The 20,159-nt window shown below is 49.6% G+C and overlaps 1 protein-coding gene across 1 annotated transcript in view; it reads right to left on the reverse strand.

The window, feature by feature from the left end:
* THSD4 (thrombospondin type 1 domain containing 4) overlaps nt 1–969 on the reverse strand; it is a 764,623-nt gene extending 763,654 nt beyond the window's left edge. The window contains exon 1 of the mRNA XM_054725222.1: nt 753–969. The gene's annotated coding sequence lies outside the window, so the exon portion shown is untranslated. The remainder of the gene's footprint in view (nt 1–752) is intronic.
* Between the last annotated feature and the right edge of the window lie 19,190 nt (nt 970–20,159).

Below are 20,159 nucleotides of genomic sequence, written 5' to 3' on the forward strand. Positions count from 1 at the left end.
TTCGCACAACTGACCGGCAGTGGTGGGAGCGGGGCGCTGGGTGTGGACGGCTTGGGGAACCCCAGACCACACACTCCGGCTGCTAAGTGGGCCTGAGAGCGCCCTGAAACCTTCCCAAGTCAGGGCTCATGGCATTTCAAGAAAAAACAGCTCCCAGGCCCTAAAGCCCCGGGTGCAGCTCTGGAAAAGCCAATTCCGAGAGCGCCCCAAGGCTGCGGGGCCTGGGCTGCCCGGGGGCCGCGTCCGGAGCTGGTGGGGACCATCCACCCCGACTCCCACCGGCTCTGCGGTGCCCGGCTCGGCCGAGACCCACGCGGAGGGGAGGCTTCCGGGCACCCGGCGTGGCCCAGGCCGCCGGCGGCAGCTCGACGCTCGCGACCGACACTCGACCAGCTCAACGCTCAGGCCGGGGGCGGAGGGGGCGAGGCTGGGGGGCGCGGGCCGGTCCCCCCTGCCAGACCCAAAGCGCGGGCCGCCTCCGGACGGCCAGGGGCTGCCCCAGAGCCGGAGGGGAGGGCGGGGTGAGCGCCGGCGCCGCGGGACGGGCTAACCCGCCGAAGGGACGTGCGGGAAGGAGGTCTCTGCACGGACCGGGCGCCGCGGGCTCCAGACCCGGGGCGGACGCAGCCCGGGCGGCCCGGACACACCCACTGCGCCCCGGCGCCGGCAGCCGCCCGCACCGCCGTCCGGAGAGGCCGGAGGGAGCAGGGCGACGGGGCGCGCGGGCGGGGGACGCGGGCAGCTCTGCTCACCTGGGGTCCACGTCCCGGGGTGGCGCCGGCCGCCTCCCTCGCCTCGCCCGGTGTGGCTCCCGGAGCTGGGCGCCCGAGCCCGCCGCCGCCCCGCGCCCCCCGCACCGGCTCCCGCTGCGCCCGGGTCCGCGTCGGGCTGCGCGGGCGGCTAGTGGCTCGGCGCGCGGAAAGCTCCGGCTCGGAGTTTGCGAAGCGGAGAGCCCGGACCCGCGCTCGCTGCGTCCCGCCTCCCTCCCCCGTTCGCGGCCTCCTGCTGTCATCTGGAGCCGCTCCTGCCGCCCCCTGGCGGCCGCCTGGGGGAGGACAGGCCCCGTTCACCCCGGGACCGGCCCCTTGCGAGGATGAGCGAGGCCGATGGTTGGCACTGTACCTGGGAGGACAGAGGCAAGGAGAACAAGAAGGTGGCCCGAGTGGTCGGGGCTGGCCAGGACGAGTGAGACCAGGGGACAAGGTAAGACCAGAGGGTGGAAGGTCTTGAATTCCACGTGAATTTTATCCTGAGGTTTGTGGGAGTCATGGAAGGACTGAAGCCCAGGAGGAACAGGGCATCCTCAGGTTTTGGAACAACCATTCTGTCTGCAACAGGATAGGGCTGAGGCTAAAGGCGGGAGCCAGCAAGAAAACTTGTCCTGTAAACCAGAGCAGACGAGGCAGTGACGGATAAGCCCTGTCTGAAGAGCACACACCATCACACTCCCGGCATAGTCACACACAGGAGGAGCCCCACTGGGCTCCTGGATGCAAGAGGAAAAGACAGGAGTCCTCCGAATTCGCCCTGGGGCTGGACAGCATGGGGGAGAAAATCCTGACAGGAGCGCGGCTTCTTACCTTACTCAGGGTAATACTTTGAGAAGAAAATAACGGCCACATCCTCCTCCTCATCCTCACCGTCGGACTGGGATCTGTATATCCAAGCCCCTCTTTTTACTAATTTGGAAATTGTCCCAAAGAGGGCATGATCAAAATCACACAGCTAGTTGGTGGCTAGTTAACTGGAGCCAATGTTTCTTGACTCCTAGTGCAGTGCTACATTCTTTACATTCAAACAGAGGTGTTTAGGGCTAGTGAGTAGGAAACAGAGTGACAGAGAGAAAGTGTCCCTCCTCTCCGAGGAGGGGTGGGTGGCCTGAAACATTTGAAGAGGCTGTCCCGACACAGGCCATCTCCCCAAATATGAGTCCCCTGTGTGTTTATCAGTGCCTCCCCAGTCCACCAGCAGGGGTTGTTTTGAAAGTGCAGGTACAGGGTAGACAATGAAGGCAGTGATAGAAGGCAAGCTGCCTGCCCCAGAGCCAGGCCAAGCCCGGGGTGGGTGGCATGTACGGGGGAGAAAGGAGAGCAACAGGGCAGAGAACTCAGGAGCGGGGTGATGGGAGTGAATAAAAGAGAAAGTGGCAAACCAAGGGCTTAGGCCAATGAAAGAGAACCAAATTTGAGTGCCGACTGCTACCCCAGAGCCTGGGCAGAGCCCGTTCTCACTGATTCACTGGCTCAAACGGGTTGAAATAATTCCACACTTGATCAAACAGATTCTGATTGCAGGCACCTGGTGTGAGTGGGATTAAATTAATTCTGAGTCTCACGGGTCCCACCGGTCCAGGTTAAGTGGATCTAACAGTGCTAGACAATTCTGGCCAATTTAAGCCACTTAACATGATAGAAAAATAACACAACAGCAGAATGTACTCAATGCCCCTGAATTGTACACATAAAAATGGTTAAAATTATAAATTTTATGTAATGCATATTTTACACAATTTAAAGAAAGAAAGTAAAACTTATAAAACATGTTTGAATTGGATTGATTTATCAATTCATTTAAGAGATATGTACTGAATACTGAAAAGGGCTTGGTGTTAGGAAGTAAATGTGAACTGAAAAAATTTTCCATTCCAAAAGAAGCTCAGAACAAGGTGAGGAAGTTGTCATATAGTCAGGAAATTATACTAGTAGGTGGTAGGTATACTTGGGATATGCAGAAGCATCTGAGAGTTTACAGCAGTGATGGTGAACCTATGACACGCGTGTCAGCACTGACACGCGTAGCCATTTCTGATGACACGCGGCCCATGCCGAGGATGAAACATTTGCTGCTCCTGAGGAGGAAACATTTGTGACTAGAGTCTTGGAGTTAGTGTTTTCCTCAAAGTGACACACTACCCGAGTTATGCTCAGTTTTTTGGTGAAGTTTGACACACCAAGCTCAAAAGGTTGCCCATCACTGGTTTATAGGAAGGGAGAGGGAATCTGAGATGTCCCTCCTGAGCTGAGTTTTAGAGGATGAGGGGAGTTCATCAGGCAGGGCTTGTGGACTTATTAGTTTTTATGGAAAAAAAACCTAATTTTAGATTTGCAGACAAGTTGCAAAAATAGTACAAAATATTCCTTTATAGCTCCCACCCTTATATCTTCCCCTAATGTTAATATCTTGCATAACCAAAGTGTAATTATTTATTGAGCAAACTTGATCCATCTAACCTATATCCTAGGCTGGCTCTTCAGAGCTGCTTTGGATCCATTTCAGATTGTTTTGACCATATTTTGTGTACATAAACACAGAATGTTCTTTATTTGAAGTCAAGACTATATTGCAAAATCTGCTCACATTTTAAATGAAAAGATATTTGCATTGCATATAGGCACCTGTGTATTAATTATTAAAAACACGTGCCCCTGGGTCCAAGTGAAGCCGGATGCCGGGTCCGGGTGAGGCCATGTGCCCCTGGGTCCGGGTGAAGCTGGATGCCAGGTCCGGGTGAGGCCATGTGCCCCTGGACCCAGATGACGCTGGGTCCCGTGCCCGGGTGAGGCCACGCGCCCCTGGGTCTGGGAGAGGCCACGCGCCCCCGGGTCCGTGTGAGGCCATGTGTCCCTGGATCCAGTTGAGGCCTCGCGCACCTAGGCCCGGGTGAGGCCATGTGTCCCTGGATCCGGGTGAGGCCTCACGCGCCTAGGCCCGGGTGAGGCCACGTGCCCCTGGGTCTGGGAGAGGCCACGCGCCCCCGGGTCCGGGTGAGGCCATGTGTCCCTGGATCCGGGTGAGGCCTCGTGCGCCTAGGTCCGAGTGAGGCCACGTGCCCCTGGGTCCGGGAGAGGCCACGCGCCCCTGGGTCCGGGTGAGGCCATGTGTCCCTGGATCCGGGTGAGGCCTCGCGCGCCTAGGCCCGGGTGAGGCCACGTGCCCCTGGGTCTGGGAGAGGCCACGCGCCCCTGGGTCTGGGAGAGGCCACGCGCCCCTGGGTCCAGGTGAGGCCATGTGTCCCTGGATCCGGGTGAGGCCACGCGCCCCTGGGTCTGGGAGAGGCCACGCGCCCCTGGACCCGGGTGTGGCTGGGTCCCTGGGCCCGGGTGAGGCCACGCGCCCCTGGGTCCGGGTGAGACCACGCGCCACTGGACCCGGATGAGGCTGGGTCCCTGGGCCCGGGTGAGGCCATGTGCCCCTGGGTCCGGGTGAGGCCTTTCGCCCCTGGGTACGGGTGAAGCCGGATCCTGGGTCTGGGTGAGGCCCTGTGCCCCTGGATCCATCCGGGTGAGGCTGGGTCCCAGGCCCAGGTGAGGCCACGCGCCCCTTGGGTCTGGGTGAGGCCACGTGCCCCTTAGTCCAGGTGAAGCCGTGCCCCTGGGTCCGGCCGAGACCAAACCAGAGGGAGTCGGACCTCCATTACCACCATTTGTCCACCATCCAGAGCTGAGGGGTCAGTGCTGACATGTACACATAAGGAACTGGTGGACATTGAAATTGGGTCTCAAAAGAACTGTTGGTCCAGAAAGAAACTCACTACAGACTGATTCATTTGCCTGTCAGCATAACTATTATTGCTCGTCTCACATTCAGTTCTTATAAGTATATATCTAGTGACATATGATCTCGCTCATCTAGGGGAAATGATGAACAACATAGACTGGGGAACAAGAACAGAACCAGAAACAAGGAGGCATCGATCGGACTATCGGGCCTCAGAGGGAGGATAGGGGAGGGTGGTGGGAGGGGGGAGAGTTCAACCAAAGGACTTGTGTGCATGCATATCAGCCTATCCAACGGTTAAGTTCAACAGGGGGTTGGGGCATGCGTGGGGAGGGGTGTGGGTTGGGAATGGGGGGATGAGGACAAATATGTGACACCTTAATCAATAAAGAAATTAAAAAAAATAAAAAAAATAAAATAAAATAAATAAAATAATAAAAGAAAAATTATTAAAAACAAGGTTTTAATCTTTCAGTCCTGGTATGTTTCTACTTTTATCCAAATGTGTATGTATGCATGAGTCAGATTGGCAGGATTTGGTCCCGAGTTTGAAAGGAGCTACTAGCCCTCAGCAACAGAGAGGACAAAGAAGGGTGGGTGCCTCGGTCACAGAGGCCACCCCAGGGTGCCTCCCTGGCGTGTCAGTGTCTTCTGTGCACAGCGTCTTGGTGAGTGGGTTGTTAGTTATCCTGTTGCATATCTCAGTGACAAGGTGCTCACTGCCTCGTACTGTTGTTGGAGGCTCTCTAGTCGAAAGCCCCTTACCATTTGAACTGAAAACTTCTTCCTTGTAACTACTACCCAATGACAGACAAAAAGCATAACTTTCTGCATGTGTCAGCTCTGAATACACTGAGTGGCCAGATTACTATGATCTCTGAATGCATAATAATCTGGCCACTCAGTGTACTTCTCTTGAGCACCTCATTTATTTGACATCAAAGGTACTATAAATCGTGCACCTGATCAGTTTTCCCCTTTGCACTGGCTGATAGAAAGAAAGCTCAGGGCAAACAGGTGGTTGATCTCCAGCAAAAGTCTAGGATACTTTGGGTACCCATTTGAGATACAACTACACTGAGTGGCCAGATTATTATGTGTTCAGAGATCATAATAATCTGGCCACTCAGTGTATGTGGGACAGTTCTAGCTCACACCTGATTTCCAGGTGTAATTATTAATTTATAATTAAGTAGAGGCCCGGTGCACGAAATTCGTGCACAGGGGGGTGGGGGGGTGGGGAGGTGTCTCTCAGCCCAACCTGCACCCTCTCCAATCTGGGACCCCTTGGGGGATGTATGACTGCATGTTTAGGCCCGATCCCAGTCAGACATCCCTTTCACAATCTAGGACTGCTGGTTCCCAACTACTCGCCTGCCTGCCTTCCTGATTGCTCCTAACTGTTCTGCCTGCCAGCCTGATCACCCCCTAACCACTCCCCTGCCAGCCTGATCAATACCTAACTGCCCTCCCCTGACACCCTGGTCACCCCCAAATGCCCTCCCTTGCATATTCCCTCTTTATTGGATAGGGTTTTTCTTTAACATATTGGACAATCCTAACTGGTTTGGCTCAGTGGATGGAGCACTGGCCTGCAGATTCAAGGGTCCTAGGTACAATTCTGGTCAAGGGCATGTACCTTGGTTGGGGGCACGTACCCATTCGGGAGTTTGCAGGAGGCAGTTGATCGATGTTTCTTTCTCATAGATGTTTCTAGCTCTCTATCCCTTTCCCTTCCTCTCTGTAAAAAATCAATAAAATATATATTATAAAAAAAGAAACATTTAAGATTCCTCCATATCTGCCTGGCTAGTGTGACTCAATGGTTGAGACCCCAGGCTGCCACCGCTGGAGGGGTTCGGGCCCTGGCCAGGCTGAGACCTCTGCCCAGGCTGCCATCTCAGCCCAGCCAGGCTGAGACCCCTGCCCAGGCTGCCATCTCAGCCTGGCTGCGGAGAGCCCGGTGGGTGCCTTCCCTGGCCTGAAGATCGTGCATTGGGGGTGCACTGTGCTGCTGGCCTGACACCCCGGCGGCCCGCTTCGCCCCGGATGGCGCGCAGCTCGGAGGGCGGGGCACTGCCAGCCTGACACCCCAGCCCCAAGCCCCGCGGCCCACTTCGCCCCGGATCGCGCACAGCTCAGGGGCGACCAGCCGGACACCCCAGACTGCCGCCACTGGGCAGGGATTGCTGTGTGTGGGGCAGTCGCCTCCCAGCTAGACACCCTGGACTGCCACTGCTGGGCAGACTTGGGGACTCTGCCGGGGCTCGGGGCTAAGAGGACTGGGCTCCACCATCTTGTGGCCATGGGCGCCGCCATTTTGTCGCGGAGTGATGGTTAATTTGCATATTACCCTTTTATTAGATAGGATAGTGCCCCTTTCACTCTGTTGTCCCAGTGAGATGCTACATGATCTGGTCCTCTGCACAAAAGACTTCCACCACCCACCTCACTAAGGCTGCCCCCTACTAGGGTCCCAGTCCCAGCGTTCAGCCAGTCCTCCTGAGGGTGCCCTGCCTGGAACAGAGTCAGCATACCGCGAGGGTGCCCCCATGCTGGAGGCTGCTGAGAGACACTTCCTGGGATTTCAGAGCAGGGTGTGAACAGGCCACAGGAGAGCAGCATGGGACCACCGGCCCATGTGGGGACTTGTGAGTCACACACCTGCAACTCAAGGGAAAGAAAGCACTGAGCCTTTCACCAGCAGAACGTTTCTGGGGCCTAGAGTCCCAAAAATTGCACTTTGAAAAGCCCTGCTCTGCATTCTTGACAAACACTGGTGTTTTTATCCTAATGGCATTTCAGGGGGCTGCATCCCAGCAGGGAAGGAAACCCTTATATTATCCCAAATTCGTTAATGTTTTGGACGCGGAAGGGAAACAGATGTGTATTCAAACCCCTAATTTCAGGCTCCAGCGAGGTACTAGGACCCATCACAATACTTACAAAATTGTTTCATTTTCTTAGTTGTAACCTTTGCAGCCTGTAAAGTCAAGGCGAGCTTGTATCCAGTGAATAATAAGGAAATAAGGGATGCGCAACACAACCCTTTAGAGTTGGTAACTTTGTCATTGTTTTAAGCAGTTCTAAGCCCCTGGGGTGAGTTTCAAGAAGCAGATTGCCTCCTTTAATGCAGTTCCTTCTCTTCCTACTCCAGAGCCTGTGGGATGTTGACCTAAAGACTTCCCTCTGCCTGGGGCTGGCTCCCTGCTGGACCTGTAATCCAGAACCAGGAAGAGAATGGAAATCTGCAATCACCACTCACAGGGCAGAAGCAGAATGGTTTCTAGGTGGAAAACCAAGGTTTCCCATGAAGTGTCAGAGTCTTCACGCCTCATTGCAGGTTCCAGTTCTCGTTAGAGCTTCACTTTCATTCGTTCTTGCCCGGTGTCCAGTCAGTGAAGATAGGAAATGTCATGTTAGAGAGAGAAACCCAGATGGCGTCATAGGTGAACACCTGAACTTGCTGCCTCGCACAACAACTTCAAAACTACAGCTAAAAGACAAAAGGCTGAGGTACGGAGACACGTGCACAGAGAGGACAGGCGGCTGAGTGCCTGGCTGGCTTCCTCTGGCGGGAGGGAGACTGCACTGAACCCCAATTCCGGGTGAGACCCTGGGGACCCGGACTCATACAGGGTGAGTTTGGACTTTCGGGAAGAGAAAGGAGCGCACATAGACTCTGGGGAGCCACGAAGGGCAGAGGTCTGGAGGCGCGCGTACAAGTGCACGCAGAGAGGACTGCAGAGATTACTGAGAGACACTGAGACCCAGGGACCTCATAGGGCAGGGCTGACAGGAAGCCAAGGCTGTCTGCTCAGCCCTGAGACTTCGCCCCATCCAAGCTGAGCACAGAGGCTTTTGCAATTTTGCAAGTCTTGTCTCATAAGGCTGTCTCCAGCACAGATGTTCTCCCGGCGTAGACACAGCTGATCCCCACAGCCAATTGGCCTGGAGGTCAATTCCTCCCAGTGATACCAACAACAATCAAGACTTAACTACAACAAGACTGTGCACACAGTCCACAAAGGGGTGCACCAAGAGTGTCCACCTCAGGTAACTGGTGAGGCCAAGCCACTGGGCCATATAGGACACCTAGCACACAAAGCTACCCTACCAACTCAGGGAAGCAGCGAAAATGGGGAGACAAGGAAACAGATCACAAACCAAAGAAATGGAGGAGAACAAATGACTGGATATAGAGTTCAAAACCACGGTTATAAGGTTTTTCAAGAATTTCCTAGAAAAGGACGATAAATTTAGTAAGACCCTTGAGGATATGAAAAAGGACCAACTAGAAATTAAACATACACTGACTAAAATAAAAAAAATATTATACAGTGACCTAACAGCAGACTAGAGGAACACAAGAATCAAGTCAAAGATTTGAAATACAAAGAAGCACTCAACCGGAAAACACTCAACCGGAAAAGCAAAAAGAAAAAAGAATCCAAAAATATGAAGATAGTGTAAGAAGCCTCTGGGACAACTTCAAGCATACCAACATCAGAATTATGGGGGTGCCAGAAGAAGAAAGAGAGCAAGATATTGAAAACCTATTTGAAGAAATAATGACTGAAAACTTCCCCCACCTGGTGAAAGAAATAGACTTACAAGTCCAGGAAGCACACAGAACCTCAAACAAAAGGAATCCAAAGAGGACCACACCAAGACACATCATAATTAAAATGCCAAGAGCAAAAGACAAAGAGAGAATATTAAAAGCAGCAAGAGAAAAACAGTTAGTTACCTACAAGGGAGCACCCATATGATTGTCAGCTGATTTCTCAACAGAAACTATGCAGGCCAGAAGGGAGTAGCAAGAAATATCCAAAGTGATGAATAGCAAGAACCTACAACCAAGATTACTCTACCCAACAAAGCTATCATTCAGAATTGAAGGTCAGATAAAGAGCTTCACAGATAAGAAAAAGCTAAAGGAGTTCATCACCACCAAACCAGGATTATATGAAATGCTGAAAGGTATTCTTTAAGAAGAGGAAGAAGAAAAAGGTAAAGATAAAAATTATGAACAACAAATACATATCTATCAACAAGTGAATCTAAAAACCAAGTGAATTGAAAATCTGATGAACAGAATAAACTGGTGAATATAATAGAATCAGGGGCATAGAAAGGGAGTGGGTTGACAATTCTCAGGGGGAAAGGGGTGTGGGAGGTGCGAGAAGAGACTGGACAAAAATCATACACCTATGGATGAGGACAGTGGGGGGGTAAGGGCAGAGGGTGGGGTGGGAACCGAGTGGAGGGGAGCTATGGGGGGAGAAAAGAGGAACAACTCTAATAATGTGAACAATAAAGATTTATTAAATTTAAAAAAAAAAGAAAATGTCATGTTACCTGGTACAAGACAGCTTTTGGAATCCCAAATATTCAAATGATTTCTCTTTTGCCTCTTTGCACGTGACAACACCCACCGCAAAGAGGCAGCACCCAGAGGGCAGCCGCCGTCTCTAGGAGCAGCTACACTGAGCTAGTTGGGAGGTGGACATGGTGGCCTCCAGATGCTCAGGCTTCCTATCTCCTGGTGATAATTAACCAGGTGAAGACAATAGCCATCTTTGGAATAAGTCCATTTCCAAGTGCCTGCCTCTCTCAAACGTGATGGATCATTCACTCATCTTTATTGAAGCCAACTATGAATGATTGAAGGGAGGATGAGAATTGTTAACCAGAGTCAAAGGGGAGAGTGTGGGAGAGGCCATTCTAGACAGAAGTGCAAAGGCCCTGAGGGGGACCTGATGCACTCGCGGAGCACAGGGAAGGGCTGTGTGGCCAGGGCTCAGAACCCAGGACAGAGAGAGGAGGGAGGTGCCGGGAGCAGGAGGGCTGTGATCTGACTGTGTGGAGTCTTTCAGCCATGACTAATAACCCTTTGCCAACCACAAAGACACGGCATTTCCCATCAGAACAGATACAGCCATAGGTGGGAGCAGGGTTCTGGAGCCCCTGCTGTGCCAGAAGCTGGATTTGGGGGAGGTCCAAGGATCCCAGAGTGGAAGTAGTGAGGGCAGCTTGGGGTAGTGGCTATTAGTGGACTAATAAGGAAGCACATCATGTTGTAAACGATTGGAAAAACTGTTCTGTGCAAATCTGTTAGAAGTCAGTGATGCTTATGACCATTTTTGTGCATTGGGTTATTTCCAAATGAGCAAGAGGAAGCCTCTGTGGAGTTTAAGCGGAAGCTAACATGATCAGATCTGTGTTTATTCAAAGGGAGAGGGGAAAAACACCCCTTTGTTATTAAGGGAAAAAAAGGTAATACAAAAACATTATTCCACAATTCTTTTGTAATGAAAAACAATAAATGCAAAATAAAACGATCCCATCGTTCTAAAAGAACACCTGTGTTTGCCTTCCCTGCTTCCTGGGAGACTCTCCTAATAAGGGCCTGTCCCTCACCGTCCCCACTCTGCCCTCGTGACAAGCACGGCAAGCCTCCAGGGTGAGACGTCTCGGGGTGGGAAGCAGGGCCTCCCGTTGAGGCTTAACCAGCTTACACTGTGCCTGAAATTGCTGTCACCTTGGCCTCTTTGGCCATTTTCCCTCTTTAGTAAACTGGCTTTAGTGTTGAATGGATTAGTTTTTATGAAGACTTAAGAGATACCGCATATCTAGTGAACACTGGCCACATATGATTTGTAAATAAAACCATGGCACCACAGACCATGAAGGCCGTCTCCAAGTTCATTGCTTTTGCTTGCCCACTCAGCTTTGTCTTGCCTCCATTTTCAGTGTGTAGAGGACCTACTGTGTGCCAATCATGAAATCTTGCCAGACTTTGCTGCCAAGATTCTGTGGGTCCTACATTCCTTTCTTTCCTTTAAAGTTTCCTGTCTCCCTTCTCTCTGCATGATGGTGGAGTCCTCGACTCATGAGAAGCAGTTTCGTGTAGAAAACATGTCCATGAGGCCCCCACCACCATGCTGGCATCACCGCTCCGAGCCCCGCCCTCACAGAAATCCCCCTGTGTCTCCGGACCTGCGAGACGGAAAGAACATGTGCGTACCTGTTGGAAGGAAGGGGGCTGGCTGGCAACAAGTGCTGAAGGCCCTTCCAGCTCTCAGATCTCCGACTCTCAGAAACTGCGTCAGGAACGTTATGCAGTTCCTCTGGATCCATCTGGGGAAAGATGACATACACAGAGAAGTATGTGACTTCTCTTTTTAAAAATTTCAAGCTGTACTTGAAACGGCTGCTTTCATGCCCTGTAATGTACACAATGACCCCACAACTGCAGTGCCACATCAGAGCTTCGAGGGAAAACTGCCCGCGGCCACGCCCGGAGCGGTTCAGACTCACTGAGATGGCCCCTGCGCCCACTCACTCGGGCCGGATGAGACAAGGCCTGCTGCGTGGGCAGCCCTGGGTGGCTCCTGTATTCCTCCAGAGTCAGCTGCCAGCCAAAAGCTGCAGGATCCATGCCCATGGCCAGCTTCTTCCCATGTTCTTTTTCCCTATTTCAAATCATGGAATTCTAGAGGTGAGAGAGAGCATTTCCCCTTACACAGGTAAGGGATGGGAGTGAGTCCACGGATGGAGAAAACTGGCGGGGGGGGGGGGGTCCTAGTGCTGTCAGAAATAAACATCAAAACCACTAAACACATCTTGAGGTTCAAATCTCTTACACGTTAAAACTGAGGACTTTCAGGCCCTACTCAAAGCATATTTAACCTATTCACATTATCTTTTTCCTCCTTCGGGGTTAAAACAAAAACACTGTTGCCCTGGCCAGTTTCGCTCAGTGGATAGAGCGATGGCCTGTGGACTGAAAAGTCCCAGGTTCTATTCCAGTCAAGGGCACATACCAATTGCAGGTTTGATCCCTGGTCCTGGTCGGGGCACGTGCAGGAGGCAACCAATCGATGTGTCTCTCTCACATTGATGTTTCTTTCTGTCTCATCCCCTCCTTTCTGCTCTTTCTAAAAATCAATGGAAAAATACCCTCAAGTGAGGATTTAAAACAAACAAACAACAAACAAAAATACTGCTGGGTCTCCCCATGGGCGTGTCCGGAGGCTCAGCCTGGCACATGGACACAAGTTTCTAGTACTGCCCACACCTCTTTCCAGAACTCTTCCATGCGCCTCAGGTCTGTTCAGGAAGAGTTCCGAGGCCTAAGGAGCATTTCTACTAAAGTATTGGGGGACGACCACCTCCTAAGCAGTGGGGTGACTGCCTCGCCTTTATATCTGCTCCTGCATCTGCTCTCGTAGCCATCAGAGAGCAAGCAGTGTGAAGGTGGGCAGCTTTACACAAGGCAGAGCTAACACTCACCGCTGACTGGTCTTCAGTGGGAAAATGGGTAGGCAGTGTTCTCATGCTCTCTGTCCGCCCTCTCAGACCTCCACGTCACAGAGAAGTTGGGCTGTGTACTTGGTCGGTGCCTTTTGTCTGATTAGCTATGTTGTCATTCTTTCATTGTCATGGGGACATTCCAAAGGATGAATGAAGGGTATGGGATCAAGCAGAGAACAAACATAAGCAAGAACAAGTGTGCTGATTAAGATACACACTTCTCCTGACCCGTCCTAGGAGTGGAAGATACCACACAGTGGGAAAGAAACCAAACCTCCTTGACATGCAATTGGATATTATGGTTCGGGGCAGGGTGAGGGGCGGGGGAATGGCAAAGGCCTGCCTGGCTTGTTTTATGTTTTCATATCTCTCTCTCTCTCTCTCTCTCCCCTTTCTTTTTAATGAAACAGACAGATTGTTGCAAGGAGAGAAACGAAACTCATTTTCACGAAATTAACTTTAATTGGAAGTCAAACGTTTTACTTGTCAGCGTCTGAAGTTCCCTTGAAGCTAATAAGAACCATCTCTGATCTCTGTACAATGGTTTCATGAAGAGGAGACATCTGAGCTGTGGAAGATACATACGTTTTCCAGCCTAACAGCTGTGTGCCTGCACCCTTGCTCTGCTAGTTTATTAGCTGTAAGACTTTTGAAAAGTGACTTATTAGAGTCTAAGCATTTCAACTCTAGGGTGGAGATAACAACTGAAGGAAATGGCCCATGTAGTCATTACTGAGGGTCGCCATTTCCTCCTTAGGAGCAAGAGAAGATTGAATCTCCAGTCCCTGGGAAGTTAAATGTGGCTGTGACTTTCTTTGGCCAAGGGAAGGTGACTTCTCCTTTAAAAAAAAAAAAAAGAAAAAGAAAAAGAAAAAGACCGAAAAGCTTGCAGATGTTTTAAGAGTCTACAAAGCATCATGTTACATTTCTGTTGGTGCTATGAAGCTACTGCCAAGATGTAGCTTCAGTTAGCCCGGTTCTCAGAGGTCTGTGATGAGCAAAGCACCCACCATTTCTTGTTGTAGGTATAGCATCTTCTGTTGTGTTAGGCCACTGAGATTTGGGTTTGCTTGTTATTGCAGCAAAACCTAGGCATACTATGACTGGTACAGTGGTGATTACAATAAAATGTGATGGTGCTTATAAATACCATTTGGCAGTGGCAGAATGCTTGAAAAGCTTTGTTATTCCACCTCACAGAGGTAACTGTGCTGATTCATAGGCTCAAATTAAGGGGCAACTTCTTGCACAAGTCAGGCAGGCTTTCAAAGGTTGCCGCTCACTCCAGACTGTCTGTCTCCACCATGGGCCAGAATCAGGACAATCCTGAAAAATCTCCACTAATAGATCTGCTGGAATGGCCTAAATGTCACCTCTGCCTTTGAAAAAGCTCCAGTTAAAGGGCCAATTGGTGTCCTGAAAGGGGGACTGCTCTGGGGAAATTGCCAGGCTCTGAGGGGGAGAGATGCTAAGGAACTGAGAGGGCATGGTCGTGGGAGGGGTCTGGAAGAGCAGCGTCTAGAACTGAGGCCTGCATCATGGTGGGAAGTCCTTGGCAATGGAAAGTTGAAGCACACTTCTGTACATGTCCCTGTCGCTCCTCTCGCCATGCTATGTAGTCTACCCTCCCAGAATAATTATTTTCCTCACACTTCCACAACAACTTCTTTGGAAGGCATTCTTTATGCCACCCAAATCTAACCTCAACTCCAGGGTCCCATTTCCTGGAAATGTTGGCAGTCTTTTCAAGTCAATGTGTCATAGATAGAACATATCACCTCCCACCTCACCACCACCAAAACCATGTCCCATTCCGTACTCCATATCTGGATGCTGGGTAAACATCTTCCCAATCACTCAAACTCAAAATCACACCGTTTTTATGGCCTTCTTGAAACACTCTTTTTTCCATTAATGTGAAAGGGGAAGATGCAGACAAAACAAATAACATAAGGTATTATTTGGGCCAGGTGAGGTTGTGGTTCAATCTTAGTGTGAGTTTATTGCTTTGAAAATTTGTCTTGAGGGGAATGTCTCTGATAGTGGAGGTACGATGTGGACTGCCTAGCTCTTTGAGGCCATAGTAAAGGGTTGTTGCTGGTCAATGAAATTTAAAATGAAACTTTTTTCAATAAATTTCATAAACATAAACTAAGATCCCATTTCCCACTTAGCCAATGACCAATGATTTAAAAAGCAAAATGAGATGTGAATTTCAGAAAAGATGGAATAAGAAAGGACACACTAACTGCAACTATAAATCCTGGACAGATGGATGGAGCAGCTCTCTGAGGACTCTGAAACATAAATTGTAGCAAGCAGATTAGGGAAGGAAGACAGAAGTCCTCTTTTTCTGTCCAAGAAACAAGAAAGGGGGCTGCTAACAGCCAGAGAGGTGGGGGAGATCCTCTGGCTTTTGTTTCCCTTCTTTCCAGTCTCCCGCACAGGCAAGGCGGGAAGGGGGATGGGGCAGGCACCTAACACTCCAGGGCAGTGATTCTGCTTTAAAATGGGCCAAGCTTGCTGAAATCGGTTTGGCTCAGTGGATAGAGCGTCGGTCTGCGGACTGAAAGGTCCCAGGTTCAATTCTGGTCAAGGGCATGTACATTGGTTGCAGGCACATCCCCAGTAGAGGGTGTTCAGGATGCAGCTGGTCGATGTATCTCTCTCATCGATGTTTCTAGCTCTCTATCCCTCTCCCTTTCTCTCTGTGAAAAATCAATAAAATATATTTTTTTAAATAAATAAAATAAATAAAATAAAATGGGCCAAGCTGGTTTTAATCTGCAAGAGCAAAACTATTGAAATTAGAGGTGATTTGAACCAAACTACTTTGACAAATGCCACTTTAAACTGGTTTAATTCGGTTAGAATTTGTTTGCTCTGCAGGAGTCATTTCTACTATTTTGTTTCTAATGTGAAGCAGTATCACCTGGCTGAACCCAGTTTTCTTCTTCTCAATGGTTGTGACTCCATCCTGTTGGTCTGACCCAGTAAGAACAAGTCAGAACCAGGCTTATCCGGTCTCAGTCTGATGGATTGCTCTGAACCTGGTCTGTCCCGGGTTGCAATGGTTTATTCCCCTTGAGCCGGCTGTATACAACTTGGTCCAGGAAGGTTGGATTTGACCTGGTTAAAACCAGTTAACAACTGATTTTAGCCGACCTGGAATCCATCTGCTATTTTGAGAACCAGTTGGTTTCTGTTAGAAACCTGACATTTAGAAATGGCGTGGCTGGTCTGAGCCCACTGTGAGTGAGCCTCACTGACCCGGATGAAGTTGGAACTCTTCAGTCTGGTCTGAAACACTAAAAAATGGGGGGGGGGTGCAGAGGTTAGGGCCGAAGAGGGAGGAAGGAGGGGAAAAAAAAGGTATTACATCTACACTCTTCTACATATAGGTCAGTATGGAGACTCAGGGTCAAGAGGTGATTTTTAAAAAACATGGATCAAGGTCCCAGAGAGTAGGAGAGTATAGAATAAAGGGATTGGGTCAGAAATCAAGTAGAGACAAAGCTGTATTGTAATTATTAAGGAGGGGAGAGAAATTCTATGGATGTGGTAAATGTTAGTTTTAATATCCTATGAAGAAAATCTTAAATTTTATAATAGAATAATAACTTTGGTTAAACAATTTATGTATTCTTTTGACAAGTCTATCAAATTTCCAATAGCTGCTGTTTCACCCTCTGAGACCTTGGCGAGCACACACACATCTTTGTCCTGGCCTCACCATACCGCCCCGTCCCAGGACAGGAACACGCGGGAGGGCTGGCAGCCTTTGCAGCCAAGGAAGACCTTGCAGGAGTTCGCAATGGCCCCCTCACAGGACCCTACCCAGAGGACCCACGTTCTGGGCTGTAGCAAGCGACCACCTCTTCACCACTTCCGGTTGTCATGTAAACGTCAGGGCTGTGGCAAAGGCAATCTTCTCCAACCCCTTCAATAGAGGTGACGCTGGTGTTAGGATGACCGTATGGCCTGTGTGCCCAACAAAGTCCTGGTTTACATCTGAGGTCCCAATGTTATAATTAATAGTGGTCCCTTTCCTCCCAAAGTTGTTAAAGTTTGGGCAACAAATTACATGATTGAGCTACCTAAGCCCTACCTCCTCCCATCTGTCTCTCGGTCCCTCTCTCTTTTCTCTTCCACAGAGACTGCATTCATTCTCATAACTTAAAATGCCTTCTCTTTGAAGATAACTCCAGCATTTTTATCTTCGTCTCTTTTTCCCTAAGTTCCAATCCATAATTTCCACTGGGATATTAAAAGAATCACCCACTCAGAGCTGGTGGAAATGACACAAACTGACAGGTATTGCTTCAGGTTGCTGCCCATTACACACCCTCCACCCAGAAACTTGTCGCATGAGGATTTAGTCAGCCCAGCCCCTCACTAAAGAAAGATGGGAAATGTGTTCCCATGTTGGAAAATTAAAAGGTATTTGCACATATTGCCAGGGTGCTTCTGGAGATCATCCAGGAATCATTCCAGAAACTCTATTTCCAGGTGTGTGTTTCCTTAGAGTCTAAGGAAACGTTGTGCAGCTGAGACGGAACGCCCTGCCAGGTGCCACTGGCTGTAGGTGTAGCTGTGGTGAAATAGCAAAGGGAGGTGTCATGGGAGAAGCATCACATGAAAGGGCAAAGCGCACACTCCACCCCTGAGGAAGCCATAGTCGGGTAGCTGATGTGTTTCTGGGGTGTGCACATTAAAGGGACCCATTTCCCCAGCTGCAGACCCACAGCAAGGACATGCTCCAGAGGAGATGGGCTCCACTCTGGATCAGGGAGCCAGCTCATACTTCTGCTGGACCCTGGGCTTCCACAGCAGGCTATTTTGCACCAGCCTTAGCCTAGGAGAGAAGCAGGGTGCCTGCCTTCTTTGGGAACTGGAGGAGAAACTTGGAGACAGAAGTGGAGGTCAAAGGGCTGGCATGCCAGTTCCAGAGATGGGCAGCTTGTCCAGAGTCAAGATTTGGACTGATTCATTCATCTCACCTGTGAAGAGAGAGACAAAATCCAGTGGGAAGTTTCTGAATCATGTACCTGTATTCACCCAGAAGAAGGGCCTTCTTGAAATGCATCTGTTTCTTTTCTTCTTTTTTTCAATACTCCATCAAGGATATGTTTTTTTTAATTATTGATTTAGTGAGGAAGGGAGAGCATAAAGAGAGAAACATCAATGTGATAGAGAAACATCGATCTGTTGCCTCCTACACATGCCTGAGCAGGGATTGAACCCTCAACCTTTTGGTGCACAGAACAGCACTCAACCAACTGAGCCACCTGGCCAGGGCTCGAAGTGCATCTATTTCTTTGATTATGAAATATGGCCCAAATTCCATTGAAAAAAATAATTTAATACCATTTATTAGAATAATAAAAGAAAAGAGAATTTGCGTAGTTAAATACCTACTAAGCACTAGGCTCTCTGCAGGGTGTGTTACTGAGAGGAGTTTATTTGAATCCTTATACAAACCTCCAAGGGGAAGCAGCAGCCAACTTGGAGTCTTTGTAGTCAGCGACGTAATTCACCAATTTGAGCCTCCATTTTCGCACAGATAAAAGAGCTGACCCTACCCGGCCAATGTCCATGGCAGAGTGACTGAAAGCTCTAAGTGAAATCACAGCCCACAGAAGCTGCAGAATGTACAGCTCATTGAAATGTAATGTAACCCACGCTTGAAGGGAAGGGGGTTGCCTCTTCTGACATAACTCTTGGATATTGTTCCCTTGAGCAAGTGGTGTCATTTTAGGAGAGGGAGTCTGTCCTGGCTGGGGGTTTCCCCAAAGGCAGACCCTGAGCTGAGGATTTCAGTAATTGTAAGTTACTTGGGAGGTGATCCCAGGAAGCATGCAGGGAGTGAGGAGGTGACACGGGGAAGAAAGGAAAGCTAAAAAAGGTGTGTTGGTCAGTGGGTTGGCACTGTGGGCAGCTGGGGTTCAGTCCTGCTGGGGATCCTCCGGGGACTGTGGAGCTTTCCAGAGTTACCACCAACTGCTGCTCCTCACTGGTAAAGGGTCCTCTTACAGTGTTAACTCACTAGCAGCTCGACATGTCCCCTAGGGAGGGCAAGACCTGGGCTGGTAGTGCCCCAAGCACAGAGATCCGGGAAAACATTCCTTGGTGGGGAACTACTGTCTACAGATAAACTCCACGGCAGACCCAGGGGATACGGTTCATGGGGCAAGAGTGGCCCCAGCCTCCTGCCCAGAAAAGGAGTGAGGGAGGGTGCCTAGAGGAGAGTGAAGGGGAGAATAAAGGCAGCCCGAGAACTTGCAGAGCATTCCAGACATCAAAGCCTAGACTTGAAAGTTTAGAAATTGGTCTTCCAGGAGCAGAGTGCCTCTGTCCCATTCCACTTGTACTCCTCTCCTTCCCCCGTGCCCCACACCCCACATTTGAAGTGTGAATCCATTTATAGGGGCTGGCAGGAGAACTGGAGCCTGAAAGTGCCCTCACAACGTCTCCTAAGCAATGGCGGCCCTCTTCAGCCTGTTAGACAATGACAGGTGCATTTATGGTGGCCACATGGCAGAGTGTTTAAGCAGGGAATCTTAAAATGATACCTTTGGGGCTTTAACCTTTGGAGTGAGACCAATCTGGGTTCAAGGTCTAGTGTTTTCCCCTGCTACTTGTGTATCTCAGGCCAGTTTCTTCATCTTTTTATGCTGAAGTTTCCTCATTTGTAAAAGTGGGTAAAATCATAGTAAACTTCTCATAGATTTGCTGTGAGAGTTAAATGAGACATTGCATGTAATGCCCTTATCACAGTATCTGGCACATAGAAAATACTCAGTGAACTCCAGTTATTATTATTTCTCACTCATTCAACAATTATTTATTGAGTCTCTTCCATGTATCAAGTCCTATTTCAGGCACTAGTAATACATCAATGAACAAGACAGACTCAGTATTGCCATGAAATTTAGGTTCTACTGCTTTAGAGTCAGACAATAAACAAGTAAACACATTAATCATCATTATAATTTCAGGTAATAATAAGTGCTTGAGCTCTATGCATGCATGTAAGCACAACCAACAGACACAAGACACTGGGGTGGGCGGGATGAGGGCAAGTGCCGGTTGGCGGGGGAGGATAGGGGAAGTCGGGGGGAGGTCAGTGGGAAAAAGAAAGAGACATATGTACTACTATTTGTAATACCTTAAACAATACTTTTTTTTTAAGTAAGGGTGAAAAGATCCTGAGGCAGCAATCTAGGTAGAGGATATAAAAAATATGAAAGCTATGAAGTGAGAATAAAGTTAGTGGGTTGAGAAAAAGCAAAAAGGTTGGTATAGTGAGAATAAGGAGGGCTAGAGAGAAGGTGAGAGTAACA

Source organism: Eptesicus fuscus, chromosome 2 (genome assembly GCF_027574615.1).
Source record: "Eptesicus fuscus isolate TK198812 chromosome 2, DD_ASM_mEF_20220401, whole genome shotgun sequence".
Taxonomy (NCBI): Eukaryota; Metazoa; Chordata; class Mammalia; order Chiroptera; family Vespertilionidae; genus Eptesicus; species Eptesicus fuscus.